Source organism: Solenopsis invicta, chromosome 9 (assembly GCF_016802725.1).
Source record: "Solenopsis invicta isolate M01_SB chromosome 9, UNIL_Sinv_3.0, whole genome shotgun sequence".
Lineage (NCBI taxonomy): Eukaryota > Metazoa > Arthropoda > Insecta > Hymenoptera > Formicidae > Solenopsis > Solenopsis invicta.
In genome coordinates this window covers 9,009,209-9,029,115 of record NC_052672.1, presented here as the reverse complement: position 1 = coordinate 9,029,115, position 19,907 = coordinate 9,009,209, and the positions used below count along the sequence as shown (strand labels likewise).

At 38.8% G+C, this 19,907-nt stretch overlaps 1 protein-coding gene across 2 annotated transcripts in view; it reads left to right on the top strand.

Moving 5' to 3' along the window:
- The window catches only part of LOC105197035 (transcription factor Sox-3), a 413,519-nt gene that overhangs the window by 214,679 nt on the left and 178,933 nt on the right, over window positions 1–19,907 (top strand). For both annotated transcript variants that reach the window (XR_005575582.1, XR_005575583.1), the window contains one exon: window positions 637–676. The gene's annotated coding sequence lies outside the window, so the exon portion shown is untranslated. The remainder of the gene's footprint in view (window positions 1–636; window positions 677–19,907) is intronic.

Sequence of the window (19,907 nt, the reverse complement as noted above, 5' to 3'; positions counted from 1 at the left end):
AAAGGTATACCATTCATTTACGAACTATAAAAAGATCGGAACCGTAGTCCTTCGATAAGCCGATTTTTCAAATTCAATTTGACACCGTGTGCACGCGCTCGGGACTGTTGCAGTTAGTCGACACCTCCGCTCTCTTCTCGAAAGGGCTGTTCACTGATGGGCAATTTTTTCAGAAGGGGGGATCAATTTAAACGCTCAAAGAAAATCCGCGTGCATCCCTCGGGTACCGGCCGGTCTTCCGCTCGAGCTCGTTCGCTCGACTAGCTCCGCTGATTGCTGCTGCATCTTTGATGACCTCGTCCAGACGAAGAGAAGAGGAAAGCCCGGCTGTGCAGATCGGGAACAGGCGGTCTGACCCTCTCCTTATCCCCGCGCGGAACCTTGTGCAAAGAGCGAAACGTTGAGATTGATATTTTAACAGACGGATTACGTAAGAAGGGCGAGGAGGGAGAGAGGGGACCCGCTCGTTTCGCTTCCGCGAATAGGGCACCAACGATGTCATAATCCTGAACGAAAGGCGTCGTCGTGACGACGCTTAATCGATATCTATGACTCGTTTTTTTTTCACCGTTTTAAAGAACGTGTGCATTAAGAACAGGAAGGATCGACACTGATAACTTATTTTTCTGTTTGCAGGTATCCCGGTATTTGCTCGTCCAAAGGAGGAAATATATGGGTAAGTGAAACTCCAAGAATTATTTTTAGAACGAAATGCTTAAAGATACGTGAGTAGAATAGCTTTTTTAAGTATTCATTTGCATAAATTCTTTTTCCTCGGGCTTTGTTTTCTTTTGGTTGCGAGGTAATCAGATACATTAGAGGCCGTAATTTTTCTTATCGACCCTATGGCGATAAAGGAAAAATTCAAAAATTAAAAATAGAATATCCTTATCGCGGAACGAACTTACTAGTAAAAAAGAGAAAAATCTTATTCAAGAAGAGGTAGATTTAAGAAAAATTTCATATTAGCCTACGTGGTCCAACGTTTTTTGCGCTGCTTTCTTAGTGAAATCGGGTCACTGGTGCCGGATTATGTTTTTGAAAGAGTTTTTGAGCTTTAAAAAATCTGAAAAAATTCTGATACACAGTCTTCTAATATTTCAGAATACGATTTCACTTAACCGTCTGACCCAAAACGTTTTTCACTTTTTTTTTCGTACTCGAATTTCAGGCAGAATAATTTAAAACTAAAAATTCATTTGAACTTTAAATCCTCGATTGGCGAAATATTATGCCCTTCAGCTTGAAAGAATAAATCTTAACAAGGAGAACCCCAGAAATGTTCATCGAGCTTTACGATGCCAAATTTTTTTTTAGTGATTCTTGAGGCGAAAGAAAAATTTACGTGACGTTTATCAATATGCGATTTTGTTTTTCAGTTACGAATTTTTGAAATCCGAAAAATTGAATAATCACTGTGGCAAATCGAATTCGCATTCGAAGTTGGGCAATTTTTCTTTTTTCTTTAACATGTTATGTTTATTACTTCTTTCAAACAATTTGAATATCGATGTCATAATATTCGAATTTTTGCAATAACAATTAATGCACGTAGTAGCGATATTTCTCGCAGCGAATATCGCTGTATTTTGCTGTGATTGCTGTGCCGATATTTTAGTTAAATATTACAGTAAATTTAGTGTTTTTCAATTAATGAAATCAATGAAATCCCTACAATATAAACAAGAATTGTAATGGAAAACAGCGCGATCGTCCAATTTTTCGGATTTTCAAAAATTCATAACTCGAAAACAAAGCCGCATGTTGATAAACGTAGCGACACGTAAACTTTTATTTAGCCCCAAGAATCACTAAAAATTTAGTATCAAAAAATTCGATGAATATTTCCGGCGGTGCCTTTACAAATAACATATATTATTAGTTGAAAGAAGAGTTTCTGTTACAGTAAGACATGTTATTTTGAATAATATAACAGTAATTTATTATAACAAAGTACGTGTAAGAAGGAGATGTGTTGATTTAAACGCAATCAGAGATTTATATTACGAGGCTCTACTGTTGTATTCCGGCGTTTTCAAAAGTGCGAAGTTGTGTCGGCGAAATCAAAGCGAGCTTACGTGACTCGTTGCAGCGACGACGTCGTCGTTAAATGACGGCTACGTAGCTCTCTATATATAGGGACCGCTCTAGACCGGATACGTATTAAGCGCTATCGTCGACGAGGCGTTATTAATCGAGTCATTGCGAGCCGAGGTGAGGAACTCCGACCTTGCGAGGCATGGGTGTGGGCGACTGTTCCTGCGTAAAACGACGAACGCGGGGAGGGATCAGGCGGCGTTATTAATAATCGATAATTTGATACGCTTCCAGCCATCCATCCTGCCGTCTCCCGATCCTGATCTTCCTTCTGGCTCACTGTGATACCTTCGCCTGTGTTGCCGTCTCTATGCGTGCACATGTATTCGCCGTTGCGCGCATATCGGTTTTCCGTGCGAGATTCAATACGGAGTTCGTTCTGACACCAATCAATCCGATACAAGGTCGAACGAACGTAACTTCGCGGATGTCTCTCGTTCTACCTTTGGCGATGTTTTTTCATTACTCCCTCTCATTTTGCGTTGGTCGAGTATAATAGGAGAAACGATTGTACTTTGCTGTATTTATCGAGCAGCTACTTTGCATCATTTAATGATTGAATTTTATTCCATTTCAATATCCTTTTTAATTCTTTCGCGGTGGACAAAAAAAAAATTGAAACACTTTATCTATGTTAGTACAAGGGATATGCAAAATCAATACAAGAATTAGCATGAAAAGTCGATGTATACATAGGGATATAAAAACCTCATAATTCGGATGAATATTTCATACAAAGAACGGACATAATATCCTCTGGATTTTCGTTGGGATTCCGCGGGTATAGACGTGGCCGGCAATCAGAAACACATTATCGGACAACCGGCCGGCGTAATATGTTTGACCGTGTTCAAAAACACTTCCCCTCTTTCCCCGCTCGTTAGACGAATCTGTCCTTTTGCCGGCATTCGCGATTCCTGCTTTCCATTCTACCCACGGATTTGACGATCCACGGAAGCGCTTTGATCCTACGCGCAGCTTTGGACGGAAAATGGCATCGATTCCGCGGCCGAAAATGGATTCGTTTCTTTTTCTTTCTTTTTTTTTAATTAAATAGGCCTTTAGCGCACCAATGCCTTTGTAACAAATGTTAAAAGCAGAGAGTTCGATGAAGCTGTCCCGTTTACGCGATGCGATTTAAATCTTGATTAATACAATTAACAGTTTACTCCTTAATACACTGACGCAACAATAGCGCTTCCGCGCATTGATATTGCACGCTCTCTTACGTCGAGTATCTGATAAATTCAAATTATGTCGAAATTGAACTACAGAATCGACGATAAAGCCCGCGAAACTCTCTAACTGGCCGAGTTTCTACAACTCACGAGATATACGCTCATCCGTGACCCCTTGGAACGCACCGACTCGTCATTCCATCGTCGCTTTTCGTTTGGTCCCACTCCGCTCCTTTGCGCGTCACTCCCTCGTAATTAATCATTTCTCCCTGCTCCTCCTCCTCGCGCGTCGCGGATCTCTACTCCTCTGGGCGTCAAACGGAGGCAGTATGGCCGCGAGCTACGCCAGAACGGCGATATATAAGCCTGCATCTTCGCAGGTTCTGTCCTATAGACTCGCGTGGATACGTGCGAAAGTCTGCGATTTGATGGTACGAAGTCCTCTAACGAATGATCTTCGCGAAACATATCCGCATCCTTCTCAAAGTGCAACGATCTTCTATCTGTTGCAGTTGATCTTCCCGAATTCTCATTTTCAAGCGTTCCACGATTGTGCGATTCAATTAATATACAAATCATTAATGTTTTTATTAATTGATTAGATCTACTTGATTCTACATGATACATATATATGTATACGCATGAATATCTCGAGATATTTGATAATGTAAATATGATAAATTAATATCATAAAGAGATTTTGTGTTGCAACGGGGACTCATTGTAATAATGCGTGCAATAAGAACTTTACAAAGTCAATACTGTCAGTACTAGAACAAATACAGATAATATTATTTATTATTCATCGTGTGTGATTAAATATTGATGAATTGATATGGAATATTGACAGTGACCAGTATTTTTTACGAGCATCATTATCGGATATTGACAATAATATTGATTGTTTGAAGGGGACGCGTATTTTTATCAGTATATTTTACAGTCATAGATGACATAATCGTGGAAATAATTTCAATAAAAATATTGATGGATATTGTCAGTATTATTGATTCAATGTGATTCACTGATTATGTAAGATCTCTATAAGAATTGCAGGCGAATCCGTGCGTAGAGAATCTGCTCCAATCTTTCTTTATAAGAGAATTTTATAAGCAGAGGACTTTTTTTCTTTCTGACCAATTTTATTAATTTTTTTAGATTTAAGAATTTTTCATTTAAAAACAAAATATTTCTTTTTCAATAAGAATTATAATTGTCAATATATTAATCTCTTATTTTATGATACATAGAAGATACTGACAGCAATAATTGAATCCAGAGATCTTTTTATGGGTGAACGTGCACACTATTTTAATAAATTTCTCTCGCATTTGTCGCGCAAGAAACTGAGGATTTAATCACGGCCTTATCTCTCTGGAGTACGTTTTTGGGGAGTTGTAAGGGCGAAAGCGTCGAGGGCGCTGGAACAAGCACGGAAGAAACGCATACTGCGTTTTTTCGATTAATATTTCGACCGGGGGTGAAAAACTGCTAGGAGAGGACGCGGCAGGACAGGCCAGGAAAATCATTTCTCGTGACTTCATATCGTGAATGTAGTTCAAGAGACTCTCGGGTATACTTCTTCCCCGTGAAATAGGTCGGCCTTCTTGAGATCTCTTGGATTCGTTCGAATGCGCCTCAAAATGGAAGCGCAGCCCAGTATTATCACGATGAGGCTGCGATAAAGAAGTAATCTGATTGTGAGCTTTGTAACAGAATAAGAAACACGAATCACTATAACGATAATTAAACTCTCATGTTAATCATAATTATTACTTCATTACTGGTTCCATAAATTGCAATATTTAAACTCAATTATTTTTTGGAATAAAGGTTGATGACTTTGTTTTTTTTTTTGTTTTTTTTCCTTTGCTGGTCTTGACGATCGAGCGAGTGTATCTCTTGCCGAACGATTTTAAACAAACGTGTGATTTCTTTTTATCTGACTCTTTATCTGCTGTGATCTTTGCCGGGTCTGATATCAGCAGCGACGAGACGAACGACGTGAACGTATCAAGGAGAGGTAGAATAGAAGAATTGAAGGAGATACGCGTGAGTAAGGAGAGTGGCGGCGGCGGGAAGAGGGGGTCAGACGGGAAGAAAGAGAGAAAAGGGGCGAGCGGAAAGGTAGAAAAAGACGGCCGATGGCCGACCGGACCATTCAAAGTTCCCAGGCAACAAAGGGCCAGCAACGAGCTGATCAAATTATCCAATTCATTTGGATTGGCGAGCGAGCGGGCGAATAAGTGCTCGCCGTTACCAAGAGGCCCACTTCAGCGCTCTCGAGCACCATCGGTCGAGCTATGAGCCAAATTTATGCACGTTCCTCGGCTGCGATACTACCTCCTCTCGTAAACGAAAAGCCTCGCGATGCTCGGCTAGGCTGCAGAGAGAAAATATTGCACTTTAATATTCGATAGGCGCGTAATAAACGAAGCTCTACGAGAAGCTAGGGATTATATAAAACCTGCATAACGATTTTATCACTAAACAGATACTTTACAACAGCAAATATTAATTTATCTGACAAATTAAATAGAAGACGGGTCAAGACGGTCATAGCTCTTGAGATGAACTAAAACAATACTATCACGTATTTAAATTGAAAATTAATTTTTAATGATACTGACTGATGCTAACTAGCATTTTTGAGGTCACCCTGGCTGAAGTAATATTTTTCGCACCCGATTTCCATTTTCTTTGGGTAGGGGGGAAGGAGGATTTGAGAAAATTGATTTTTATTTTAATTATGTAATAATATTGTTCTAGTTCTCACTTCACACACCAGAGCTGTGTTTAAAGTCGAAAGTAATCAGTTTGAATTAATTGGAAAAATTTGTATGTGAAAATCACATGCGAAATATTATTTCAAGATCTTGTTAGAATCTTGATCCATCTCCCATTTAATTTGTTTTATACAAATCACGGTCTTGAATCCATGTCATATTAATTTATCTGTATACTTGCTGTATACATATACTTGCTATCAATAATAATAAGCTGCATTTACACATGTGTAAACGTAGTTTGCGCCGCGAATTTAAGATCGTCCGATATTACATCTCGAGTAAGGGTGGATGCGAGCGAGAAGCGCGGGAGAGCGTAGCCGGGAAGTTACGAGGGATGGAAGCTGTGCGCCGATAATGTCACAAAGACGTCTAAATGTACGACGCCGGCACATTTGTTTGCAAAGACTCGCGGGAGGCTGGAGGAGGTTTGGGGACCAGTGAGCTCCGATTTATCGCCATCTGCCTAACGACTTTCGACCGTGGCAAAATCGCGTGATAAAATCGTTCTTCCGAGGGAGATGCCGTCTCCGTGGCGCTATCGATTATCGTTGGAAAAAAATTGCATCTCTTAAGAGTGTTCAAGTTTAATCTTGCGCGAATTGCATGCTCGTTAGAATAAACTTCTCGAACCAATGTAGTCACATATTGATTTAAGAATTATACATTATATCTAAAAAGGGATGTTTTGATGAAATATTACATTGGCAAAAAAATTTAGTGCTTTTAAAAATATTTTTTAACAGCAGTCAAACATTTCCTTTTACATAAAAAAAAGTTAATTGCTTCTGCGAAATATATGTACATAAAAAAAATATGTTACACATAGTTCTGTTCGATACATTCTAACCAAATTATTTGTTGTTACAATGAAACCTTTTTCCTAGTGCAGTCCAACGTTATGACACTCGAAGAAGGGGGGAAACAATATATTCGGGAGCAAACTGAAATGAAGGATTTTCAAACGTTATTACAGCTTTGAAATAATATCGACCATAGCCAACCTCTCGTATCAAACGCGACGGACGCGAACGGAAATGCCGATTCAGCATCTAGCCTCGACCGCGTGGCTCTTCCGTGTTCATAAATATTTATCGGGTGCCGAGGAACACGATGGATGGATGCCACAGACTCCGCGCGGGCGAATTCGTCGGCGTGCGCGCGTTCCGACATTCTCTCGGAATTTAATGAACCGGACTGATTTTTCACGGGCGCGAATATCGAAGGGGAAGCTGTTTGTATTCGCCCCGTTGTCGGCATTCTCTCTGTTTTTTTCTTTTTTTTTTCTTTCTGCCTACTCTCTTCCCAGAGACGATTGAAAATTTTGTAAATAAAACTTTGAATTTTCTCTAATTTTTAAGATTATATTAAAGGAAAGTTCCTGAATGCGTTTACCGGTCGCCTAAATTATACCTCATTAATCTCTCACATTTTTATTTAATGAAAGCACCCTTTAGTGAAAAATATATGAAATAAATAAGAAACGCGTAGATATAGTTTAAAGATATCAAATCTTCGAATTAGGTGCTCGTTCCCTTTGGCTAATATTTGATTTTAAAGATGACTTCTCTCTTGTCAGTCAACCGCGCAATCGATGTTTAAGTTCAATATATTTTCAATTTACTTTCATTATTTCTTGAAGCACCTAATTATCACTTGATTGTTCTATATTTATTTATTTATTTACATAATAAATATTTATATTTTTTTGTTGAAGGAAGGGCTAACTTAATGTTAAGCCAGCCTCCCTATCCATTTTTTTTTTTAATTTTCTGCCAAACGGTTCGAGCATCTAATCTCGGACTTTAGCACCTAATTAGCAAATATTTAAATATTTTACAATTAATTGTGGGCTGATGGGAGGACGAGGCTAGCTTAATAGGGGTCTTATGAATTCATCCTTGTAAGCCGATTTTCTAACTCTCACTATTTTTCTCGTCGATTCGCTGGTTTTGGTATTTTCCACTCGCAAGCGGTCTCTCCTTTCCGCTCTCTTCGAACGATAATAATTTTAAAAGGGGAAAGGCCGGAGGCTCTCGAGGTGTCGACCGGTCGAAGACGAATTATGGCTGCATGACGTGTACCGTTATTTATGGTTGCTAGCTTTCCCTCTCGTACCCCTATCGCCCCATGGTACTCTTCCTTTATACATACAACGCGTTCGTTCTCGCGAATTCGATGAGAGCCACACGAGCCGATGAATTGGACGACTAAAACGGGCGACGAAATTTACAGGGTAGCAATAATCGTTTGCTTAGCCATTGTGATATAGAATGCCACGGAAGTGATAAATTTTTGTAGCTTATTCATCATCTCGACCTGTATTTTTATATCCCATGCTTCGAACACCTATACATCTATACGAAGAATTATAATCTTACCATTAATGACCGTGAATGAGCAAATTTTTCCTAAATCTCATAACAAAATTGGTTTCGACTTTCACGCGACGTAATTTGGAATTAATATTGTTGTTACTCACGCGCGCTTATTGGCACATGAGCGTTAAGGTCGAAACAATGGTACGAATGTCCTGAATCAAAATGCCGGCGCGACGTCCAAACGATAGATTATCGTCCGACAAATTGACGAGAGTGAAGGAATCGACGTTAGAAGGGCAGAGAAAGATACCGGGTGTCGACAATTGGAGCAGCGGTGGGTGACTCGATATCGCGACGACGGGCCCAGCGGTACGTCACTTCAGGGCGGATCTGGTTGGTCAATCAGCGGTGCATTGTACGTAACGAACCTCCGCACTCGCCGGAGTTTAATGCCCGTACGTGGACCTTGGTGCGGGCATGTGTGCGCGTGGGTTATTAAATATGACGAGAAGGGAGGAGGCGTGCCGTTTTGGGGGAGGGAAAGGGAAATCGTAGTTCTCCTCGACTCTTCGAACGTTCGACGTTGCTGTTCTGCTAACGCGATTGCCCGAGATTGTCGCTGTGGCAGAGATTACATCTTCGTGATCACTGGTATCGAATAGAATATTGGAAGTCCGGCAAGGCACAATACGTGCACACGTGTCGATATCGATATTTAACGCAAGCATTAAATGCGCAAGTATTAAAGCGTCAAATTTGAACTTGAATAACATTGGAATTTTAAAAGTAATTTTAAAAGACACGATATTAAAACTCACTCGTTATTTTTAAAGACCATGAAATCTAATAACTGCCAAGGAGCAAATATTATCAAACGTTAAAATAACGATAACATATTAAATTTTTCATGTGTACATTAAGTCGCAGAACAAGTTTCTGTTTAATAGATCTTCATCGGCTGCTAAATTTATATAAAATTTTTTATGAACACCAATTTACGAAAACTTTATTCTAAATGCAGTCATACAATAAACTTGCGTTCAAAAATAAAAACTAAATTCATATTCACGTCACCGCCATTGATCACAGCAATACGTGAATGTGAATTTAGTTTTGCACGCAATTTTATTGCATGACTAGGTTTAGAATAAGGTTTTTGTCGATCGATGTTTATAATGAATTTTATATAAATTTAGCGGCTGATGAAGGTTTAGTAAGGAGAAACTTGTTTCGTGACTTATTGCTCATTTATATAAAAAATTATCGTGATTTAATGTGTACATGTGAGAATTTGATATATTATTGTTGCTATAAGATTTCGTCGCCAGAGGTCGACTGAAATTCCAACTTATAGATCCGATACGATATTTACATGTAAATAGTTGGTTGCTTATGTAGCAAAGGATTAAATCGTCAAAATCGGTCCACGACCCTCGCCGAAAATTAATGGGAAATGCGCCGAGCGGGGAAATCAGCAATCCTCGACGTCAGATACAGAGCAGGCAGGAGGCCTACCACGAGCCAATCCTCGCGGCGCGATAATCGATGTTGCCACACGACGTTAAGCGGGCATCGAGTGGGCTGGCGGACCCCCGTCGTACCGCGGAAGCGAAGACGTCGACGGCGACGTGTCGCGCACCCCCTGTTTCTCCCCGGCGGTGATGGCGAGGCGGTGGCGGCAACAGCGACGACGCTGGGGAGGGGGGAGGGGGGAGGTGGCACGAGATCCCGAGGGTTTGGGTAACCAACTCGTGAAATTCAATTACCGAGTCCGCGGGGGTGGCTCTTGCTTAGAAACGTGCGGGAGAGGGTAGCCGAAGGGGGTTGACGTCGTCGACGGGATGGAAGGAATCGAGGGGGGAAGAGAGCGGTTGACGCAGGAGGGAGGATTTGAGTGACAGGCGAGAACGAGACGGGACGCGGGTGGCGTGGTGACCGGCCTAACTCTCTCGCGTATCTAACGTCGAATCTTGCGCGCTCTCTCTCTCTCTCTCTCTCTCTCGCTCACCTCTTCCTGCCTTTCTCTTTCCCCGCTTCTATCTGCCGACTATCATTCCCTTCCTCCTTTCGGCTCGAGAGAAACTAACAGGGGGAGATAGCAAAATTGAAATTGTAGCTAGCGATACGCGAGCGGCCCGTTTGGCGTTCCGTTTTGGCGGAACCGCTCTCCGACAAGGACCTCTTCGAGCGCATCGTGTTTCTTAACCCGAAAGCCATCGCTCTTACTTTCGATTCGCAAAAGTAATCATTTACATCATTTACATAAAGGAATTTAATTTTTTCGTGAACGCCATCTCTTAAACGAGATAACATGGAAATATCAAAACGCATTGAAAGAAAAATAGATGCAATTTTACTATAATTTATAGTCATTTTCGATGCCAACTATATACTTATAGTTGTTTTAACCATACAAATTAATAATTATTACGTAAACAATGAGCGAGTGTTTAAAAAATAGTTACATTCACTATAATTGTATTTACTATATATTAATACTCTTTATAAATTCTTTGGAGTGAATCTCACTCTTTAGAGTAGGATTTCATTTCAAAGAATTTACACAGTTTGTTTTATTTTAGCATCCATATTTTGATATTTTACGATATTAATATTTAAAATTATTATAATTTATAATAAAATTTCATCATTGTTGATAGAACTATAAACACAAGATAACAATAACAATCATAAAAATAGAGCTTCTAACCATCATTATTTTACCACGCAATTATAATATTTATAATCACAAGTATAAAATACTTTTTAAATTTGATATTAATCTAGATAAAACCAATTTTTAAAATCAATTATATGTTCTGTTGCTAGTTTTCCCTCTAAATTACTCCTTTATTTATTATTCAAAGACAGAGGAAAAGATCACGCAGGTGCGACATCAATCTTGCATCCGGGTCAAACGATGCACAATGACGGCGTGCCTCATTATCGTTTCTTCCAACATGCGCGCAAGAGACGAGCCGGCTCGCAAAACTTTTTATTCGAACGCCGCGCGGGCATCGCGTCGGTTTCATTCTCGGTCAACGGATCGTTCTCATAGCTGCGCTACGATGTACCGGACTGACAGACCGGAGGCTTCGGCGTTCATTAGCTGGCTATTCAGTTCAGCCGGCCAGCACGAGCCAGCACGGGCCAGCCGGTGAGGGTGGATTCTGACTCCAGTGGCTGGCTGCTGGAATGCCTGACGCGTTACTCTATCTCCTCTCGCACATAATTACACTCGCCTTTCCAGACGCGGCTTGCGACCGCGTATCGTCCCTCCTGTCGACACCCTACGTGTTTCTTTTGCTCTTCGAGAATGCCCGCAAAAAGGAAGGGACGAAAACGAGCTCGCAAATTTTGTTCATTATTTGTAGAGTTTGATAATTGCTATACCGTTATGATATAGACAATGCATATGTGGGTATATACATTGAACTGTATATCATATATAAATCTACTAATAATCACAGTTATAATTTATAAGTATGATTTTTAGTAAATATAGTTTTGGATCTATACGAGGATTGAGATAGGAATTAAAAGATTGTTTAATTTAGTTAAAGAAAATTTTATAACGGAGATTCTCTAGTCTTTTTACTCAATATAAGAACTTTATTAAATTTCGAAAATAAGATTATAATTAATACATAGGTATGCATTCCAGAATTTTTCAAACTTTTTTATTGTATAGTTTTTTTTAACTTAAAATACAATTTTCTAAAATAATTGAGTCTCATAGGGAGGAGTTTTAAGTAATTTAATCACAAACAAAATATGAAAATTTTTTAAAATTATAAGAAAAGAATTAAAAAAAAAACATTTTGGAATTGAAGAAATAAAGTTTCAATTTTGCACAAGGTATGAAATGTTTATGAATTATGCAAGTCTCTTTAATTGATGTCAAATTATAAAGAAAAACATTTTTAAATTACAAATTATCGTATTGCTTAAATTTTCTTTCTTACTTATTATTTTGAAGATGACAACACCAGAAACTTTTGGATTAAAGATATATATGAATAAAAAAGCATGTAATTCCATTTTATTTTTTTAACTGAAGAATCTCCTTAAATTAAGACGTGCGATAATTTTTTTCGGATGTTTTATGCAGAGATACGCTTAACAGATTTTTAACTGCTGATTCGTCCTTTCCTTACACGCAGGAAAATTAACTAGAACCAAATATCATTACATGTCATTGTAATTTTAGCGATAAAAAGGATACAGTAACAAAAAAATAACATTTGCGCAAGTACAACCCTGATCGGAATATTCGACGGATCTTCCGCGAGTTCGTTCTCCGTGAGAAGATGTTCAGGATCCTAGAGCATGATCCATGATGCGATTCCGGTGCGCGAAGTCGAAGAACCCTCGCATGTCAGCCCCAATCGTTCCAATAAAAATATTTCCTCTCGCTCTGTATCCGAGTATTCAAGTAGACGGGGATTTCTTCGCGATTATTGGGGAAAGTGCAAAGTATGAAGGGGAGAAATGTACGGCGAAAATATTTCGCGAATCTCTCTATAAGTTTCTCTGAATTTTTTTTTTTTTTTTAGATGCTTAAGAATTTTTAAGTAAAAATGAATTATCGCATCTTTCTAAGACGAAAAAAATCGAATTCTATTAAAGAATAGCCATTATTGTCATTTCTCATAAAACGCAAGCTATAACAGTGTCATTAAATAATCGAATCTTTCCTATTTACACGATTAAAAGTTTTTTTTTTTTTACTTTCTTTAAGTATATCTACTTGTAACGCATTCTAGTGAAACAACCCAACACAGTTATTCCGCATCTATATTTCAGTCATAAATTATTTCATGTGATTCTTTTTTCAAAATTTCGTTGGAATTTTTAGAATTTTTCTCCCTCAAATCTATATAACAAGAGTAGTGACAGGTCAAATTGCATAAAAATGTTATATAACGTATTGGCAGAGAGGAGAGAAGACGCGCGCAAAGAGTAAGCCAGGTGAAGAGCGAGAGGACGATGACTAGGAAAGGAAAGAAAGAAGGAGAAAGAGAGTGTGTCGAGTGGTAGCTATGCAAGAGGAATGCGAGCAAAAAGTCTCTTTCCTCGGATCTCTAATAGAGGCACGTGACGATGCACTTTCCGCGACCTTTGCGCTCATCTTTCCTCTGGTCCATCGACTTCTTCCGTTGCTCTGTCGTGGACGACGGCACAGCAAAGGAGAAGCCCTTCTTATCCGCGTCGATGATGTCTACCAGCGAAGGCGACGAAGAAAAGGCGAGATAGCGGTGAATCGATCAGAGACGAACTATACACACTACTGGTTCTGATTACTACTTCTTCATCGATGAATAATTGCTATCGCGTACGTCGCTTCCCGTGAATTTGCATTCGATGAAATAATTCGTATACCATAAGACACGTAATACCTCGCCATTGACGTTGATAATGTCACGGCGAATATCATAATTACTAACGTGTAAATCATTTTTCACAATATTCTTCCATTCACAATATTCTTCCATTTCTAAAAGATAGACGCAGATATTGCAAATATTAACTGGCAGACAGCCTGTATGTGCAGGTACGGATACCGCTCGCAGGATTAGAAAAGCAGTGAAAGTCTCATAGAAAATAACATTAATGTTTGATGTTATTTTTCGTTCATTTGATGAGAGCAACATAGAATCACGTAATTGAGCTCCTATAATTGAAATGAGAAATGAGAAAATAAAACTTTTTATCAAGAATGCAGTAGTCGAAAAGAATTGTTTTCAGGGATTCGTTTTTATCATAGATGAAATTCGAATATAATTCTATAAGCAAATGTTTGAATTTATCTCGTAATAATGGAGATAATAAGGAGTGTAGCCGTAATACTCCCTCCTTTTCTATATTTTTATTCGCATTTTATTTTATTTTACTGTAAATTCTTTACAGTTTTTTCAGGGAGGGGGGAGGGTTAATTTAGATGCTAGTTAGCATCAAGTATTATTAAATTTGATTTTAATTTAATAAAAATGTGATATTACTAATTCTTGTTCAATTAGAGCTGGGTTATGACCGAAAAAACAATTCGGCGCGCAGTTTGTTGAATTTGAAGAAATATATAAAATCACACGAACAAATATAAGATCTAGCTACGACCGTCTTTATTTAATTTGTGTTGTCACATTATCGATTGAATATCTCTCTACTTTTTTTTTATTTTGTTTCTTTCTTTGCACGTCTGACCGACCTTTATTTGCACTATATGCGAGGCTTCCTTTCGATTTCTAGAAACTAAATTATCTGAAGCTAAAGCGAACTGTGAAATTGTGCAATTTAAATGAAATCAAGCTGTACATAATATAGAGGATGCGAATTAATTCACGATGACAAACAACTACTTTTTCGGACTGTTAGTATATATTTTACATGATATATACATGTTCACCCATCAAGATGACAGGCGCAGAGGGTGGCGACACCACGGGGGCGTAAAATTGCCGTGAGAAAGCTGGTCCTTCCGCAGGTACGCGTGCGACTTTAGGAAACCGGAGGTCCTCGGGGGGAGGATTCAGGTAGCCATGCAGCGGCGATTGTGGGTGTAGAACTTCGAAATGTGTAGGTACTCATACTCATCAACGACACCGCTTGCGTATCCGCCCGCCTCCCCGGGACGGAGATTCTCGTCGAGAAATTTTTGACAAAAGGATCTCTCTCCCTCGAGGCCCAAGCCGCCCCTCTCATTCATTCGCCGTGGCCTCAATGTAGATTTTTCTGATATGGCAGCTTAGGAACTGAGGACACGAGCAGGTCCGGAGGAGGGTATCAGACCTCGAGCGGATCTCAGGTAAGAGGACACCTTTGCTCCTGTGTGGGGAGATTGCCGACGAACACGTAGCACCCGGAACTTCTTACCTTTGCTCCGCTGGTTAGTCTAATCTCAACCTTTTTTCTTTCTCAGGATCGCTCTATTCCGCCCTGATTTCCCTTTCGCTCGCTCGTGCACGCCGCTTTGTGCGGTATTACCGCCCGCGTATGCTTCTCTCGAGATTTATCTCTGCGACAAATCAAATCCTGGTTCTTCTCGCGTCGGGATTTACATTGTGTTTACGCTTATCAATTTAGCGTCGCGTTGGAGGACCTTCGTCCCACAGTTTCGCATGGTTTTCACTGCCGCAAAATATAAGCTTTATATAATTTTTTTAATGTCGTGAAAGGGAGATCGGTGCAATAAAATTATGTGCCTCGAATAACAGCCGCATAAGAGTTTCCTGCTCCGTGTATGCGGTACTTCAGAAATCTTTGCTCTCGAATGCAAAGCTATGTGTAATTTAATAGAGAGCGGCACTCTATATTTATTCATCTTGATTCGAGGTCGATATACACGGAGGAAGAGTGGTTTCGAGAGGGAAACGAAAAAGGGCGAGAGGGAGGAACGCCGATGGACAGATAATACTGGTACGCGCGCAGTTCGTAGAGAGGGTCGTGGCTGTACTAGGTCGAAAGGGTTGAATACCGACGGAACCGTTTAATTTGGCCTTTGTGAACGCATCCTGTATTCGTTGTACGATATATGGCCGGTCCCGTCTCGCCGATATGAGACCACGATCTTTCTAGTGCGGGTGAAAAACAGACTCCTGAAATGTCTTCTCCTACGTAATTCCTTTGTTCTAAATGCAGAAGAGAAATGCAGAAATTTATGAGAGGGGAAAATAATGTCTTTTTTTTGGTTTAAGCGTGTCTCAGTGCCTAATTATATTTTCTACGTGAGCTTTTATGTGCATGTCCCAGTTCTGTAAACTGCGCACCGACAACTTTGTCGGTCTTGAAACGCAGGCCGACAAAGCCCGAATGAAAAATGGAAAAAATTTCCAAGTCGAAAGCCGTAGAAATTTTATGTCCTCTCTAAATAATTAGATACGCTCAAATGCGTAAAATAAGTTTTTCGATTTATCCAGTATATAAGGTTCCCTGCATGGCCTAAAATGATCTACTTGTTTTTTTTTTTTAAATAATTACATGATAAATTGAACAAATAACTAGTATGTTGTACAGGCTGTCAACGTAGTTGACACGAAGTGAGATCAAAAGTAGGTTTTTCCTGATTGTGTTTCTCATGATCTATTTCATTATATTTCACGGGAAAGTTACTGTTTCCTATGACTATCAAGTGATAGTCATTAATTTTCGCAGTTCGTATTATTGTAGCTCTATATTTATACTTTACAACGCTGCATTTAATTTATATTTTCGTCACAACGTCCTGCTTATAACCAAAGAAAAAAAACGCTTTGTAAGATAGAACTACTGCACCCATATAGATATTTGAAATTGTTCCATATTTGAAATCAATGTTTTGTTATTTGTTTCTAAATTTGAATCTACTCTCTAAAATCTTTGGAGTGGAATCCCACTCTAAAAGTGTGAAAATTCTGCCAGTCTTGATAAAGAGTGGCAGGATTTTCATACTTTTAGAGTGAAATTCCACTCTTTTAGATAAAATTCCACTCCAAAAAATTTAGAGAGTAGCTATCAGTTTTTAATTTTGGACTCAGCCAAAAATTTTACAAATCGCAAAACTTAGATATGTCACATAGAATACTGTTACCTTATATATCATCTCGCCTATATGAAATATCGCAACGCATAAAATATATTTAAAAATATATTTAAAAAAAATAGATTAGTATAAAGTTTCACGTGTTTTGAACCAAGTACCAGGAATTTCGTTTCTCTCTAATGCATTATTGATCACCTTCTTTATGACTTGCATAATTTATTTAAAAAATGCATTACCTCCGTCGGAGATCTGATTTTCGATTATAATTGATTATTAATAATTTATGAATTTTATGGTAATCTTTTGAGTATCTTGTGCAATCGATTATGTATTCCCGTTCAAAATTATATATTTAGACGCAGCGTCGCTCCATTCTTTCCATGTCATACATGTCACATGAAACGCACGAAGAATCGAGACCGAATTCGTGCGTGACACCGACCGATAAATGCTCGCGTTGGCCTCCACATAAATTATCATATTTAAAACGATGTATCCGAAAATACGCAAAGGAACGCTACGATGCGAAGCGAATTTCTATCACATCGCTGCCACACAAATTAGGTTTTTAGAAATAACTGATTTTGTCATTGAATGAAATTAGGACCAAAGAGCGTCCAAAATGGCTGTTGTTACATGAAAAATGAGAGTTGGGATGATAAAGATGAAACTGATGACTTCAAACTTATTTTTGGTCTGTACTTTCCTTCTCAATAGTAACGCAGTCTGAATTGATCGGTGTATTTTTATCGATTATCAGCACCTTAATTGAATCTTCTAATTTATAAATCCTCAAAGCAAATAAAAATATCTGGCGAACAAGAAAGCATTTTATTTAAAATTCTTTTGTGAGTAACATAAAGTAACCGTACTCTAGATGAGCCTATCTAAGCTTTACAATTTTTTGCTGACACGAATACAAAATTAATAAACTGATGGCTTGATTCAAGATAAGAAACATTTTTAAACTATTAATTTAATTTAAAATATGGGATAATTTCAAATATTTACGTGACAGTAACGATTTATTTGAGATGTGAGACCAAGATCTCCATTGCGCGTGTCATTATAAAAGCCTTAACTTAAAAAGTTTTAAAATTAAAGGTAATTGCCTCGTTATTTCTAAATTACAGCCCTTTCTTTGAATTTTCCAGCCACATTCGGCCGACCTATTGACACAATTTTCGCTCGGAATTCTTTTCTTGAATGGAACTCCGTCTGTTACCGAATGGAACTCCGTCTGGTACCGATCTCACCTGTTGCGTATTGTTGCACTCTCAAGGCAACCCGATTTGCACGGTGAATGCACTTATGGCCGCCTATCGACGGGTATGAAAAGCGGGAGGCGCCAAGGGGCATCTACGGCGCCTCTCCCCGTGGCATACGGTCCTGTTTCGGAAAAAAAGGGGCGCGTGAGAGTCCTTTGATCCCGCGAGCTCTATTGAAAACTCAATAGAGACTGTCTCGTCTCGTGGAAGAATCCGCTATTATTATGTTCTCGCTATTGACTTTATAGAAACCGCAAAATCGACTTCGTCTGCGCATTCAGCTCTATTACGAAAATTAACACGCCGCCTTGAATTCGCGAATACGATCAGCGATGCCCGGTGGTCCTCCCCAGAGACTTCATTCTTACTCCGCCGGGAATTCTACGACGACGAACGCATCCAACGATGTATTTTGTGAGCTGCAAGAAGCTACAAATAATGCGAAGTAACGTAATTTGTTATATAGTAAATAATATAATATTTAGATTGATGAAAAATTGAAAACAAAAGATTTTAAAAGATTAAAAACACATTTTGCATTAATTTAATGAGTATAAAAACACAGTAAAGTTAATCGTACACACGATGTGGACTTTTGTTTCATGCTTTCGTACATGTGCAATAGACTTCTCTCGACTGCATAGCCGATGATAAGTTTCTTCACGCGACAATTATACCTTACACTTAATTCTCCAAACAAGGAAAAAAAAAGAATTTCTCAAAGTACGAAGAATGTCGAGTCTATTTCTTTCTCTTGGTACTTTGCCTTCCTCGGTCTCGGTTGAATTATTGCGGAGAAAGTTTGTGAAGAATGCTGTGCCTAGAGCTGCTAGGCGGTTTCGAGAGGGAAGAGATTCTCCTTCTCGCATCCCTCTGCGTGGCGCGAAGTTCGCAGGAAATCGCGTCGTGGAATTCGACTGGAAAGAAATATTGCACGCGATTTCGTGAACGTCTCGCGATTTGTCAGTGTTACGAACAATTTTGAAATTTTGATTCCGCACGACGCTCAAATTTATCAACGGCACAGATCTGTCGTTAATTATTAATCGACATATTGTTAAACTGCACTCACTCTTTCTCCTTTTTTTACCCCTTTTTCATCGATCATTACGCATAAATTACAATTAAAATATATTTTGATCCCATGTTTTTACTATTTTGTTGAAGTATCTAAGAATTTAGCTAGACAAAGATTTGGAAATAATTTGGTTAGACTATCAAAATAATTACGTTTGCAGAATGTTCAAGCAATGCAACATAAAATGCATTATGACATTCCAATAATTAGCTTAAATATCTTACATAATTATTTTTATGGTTCAACAAAATTATTTTTAGATCTGTATTTAATTCAATTTTTAGATGTTTCAAGAAAATTATTCTTTCAGTACTTGTACCTGGTTTTAATTGTTCTATGGTTACATTGGCAATACAAAAAAAAATGAAGAAACACACATGAAGGATGGTACGAGCTGTACCAAGCTGTACGACGCTGTTTGGCATCGTACGTTTCAGGTAAAGACTTACCAAAAATGCCAGGTGTGCTTAAAGTCATCGACGACGGGAACTATAAATTATCCCTCAAGACTTCTCCGGGAACACCCCAAGGTGAAAATTTACGAGCAAATTAATCGTAATATTGGCAGCCGGCGATTTTTTCCAATACAACCGTCAAAAATCTTTTTCCCGTATTCGAAGTAACGTATAATAAAATGTCATTCGTGAGTTCCAAAAGAGAA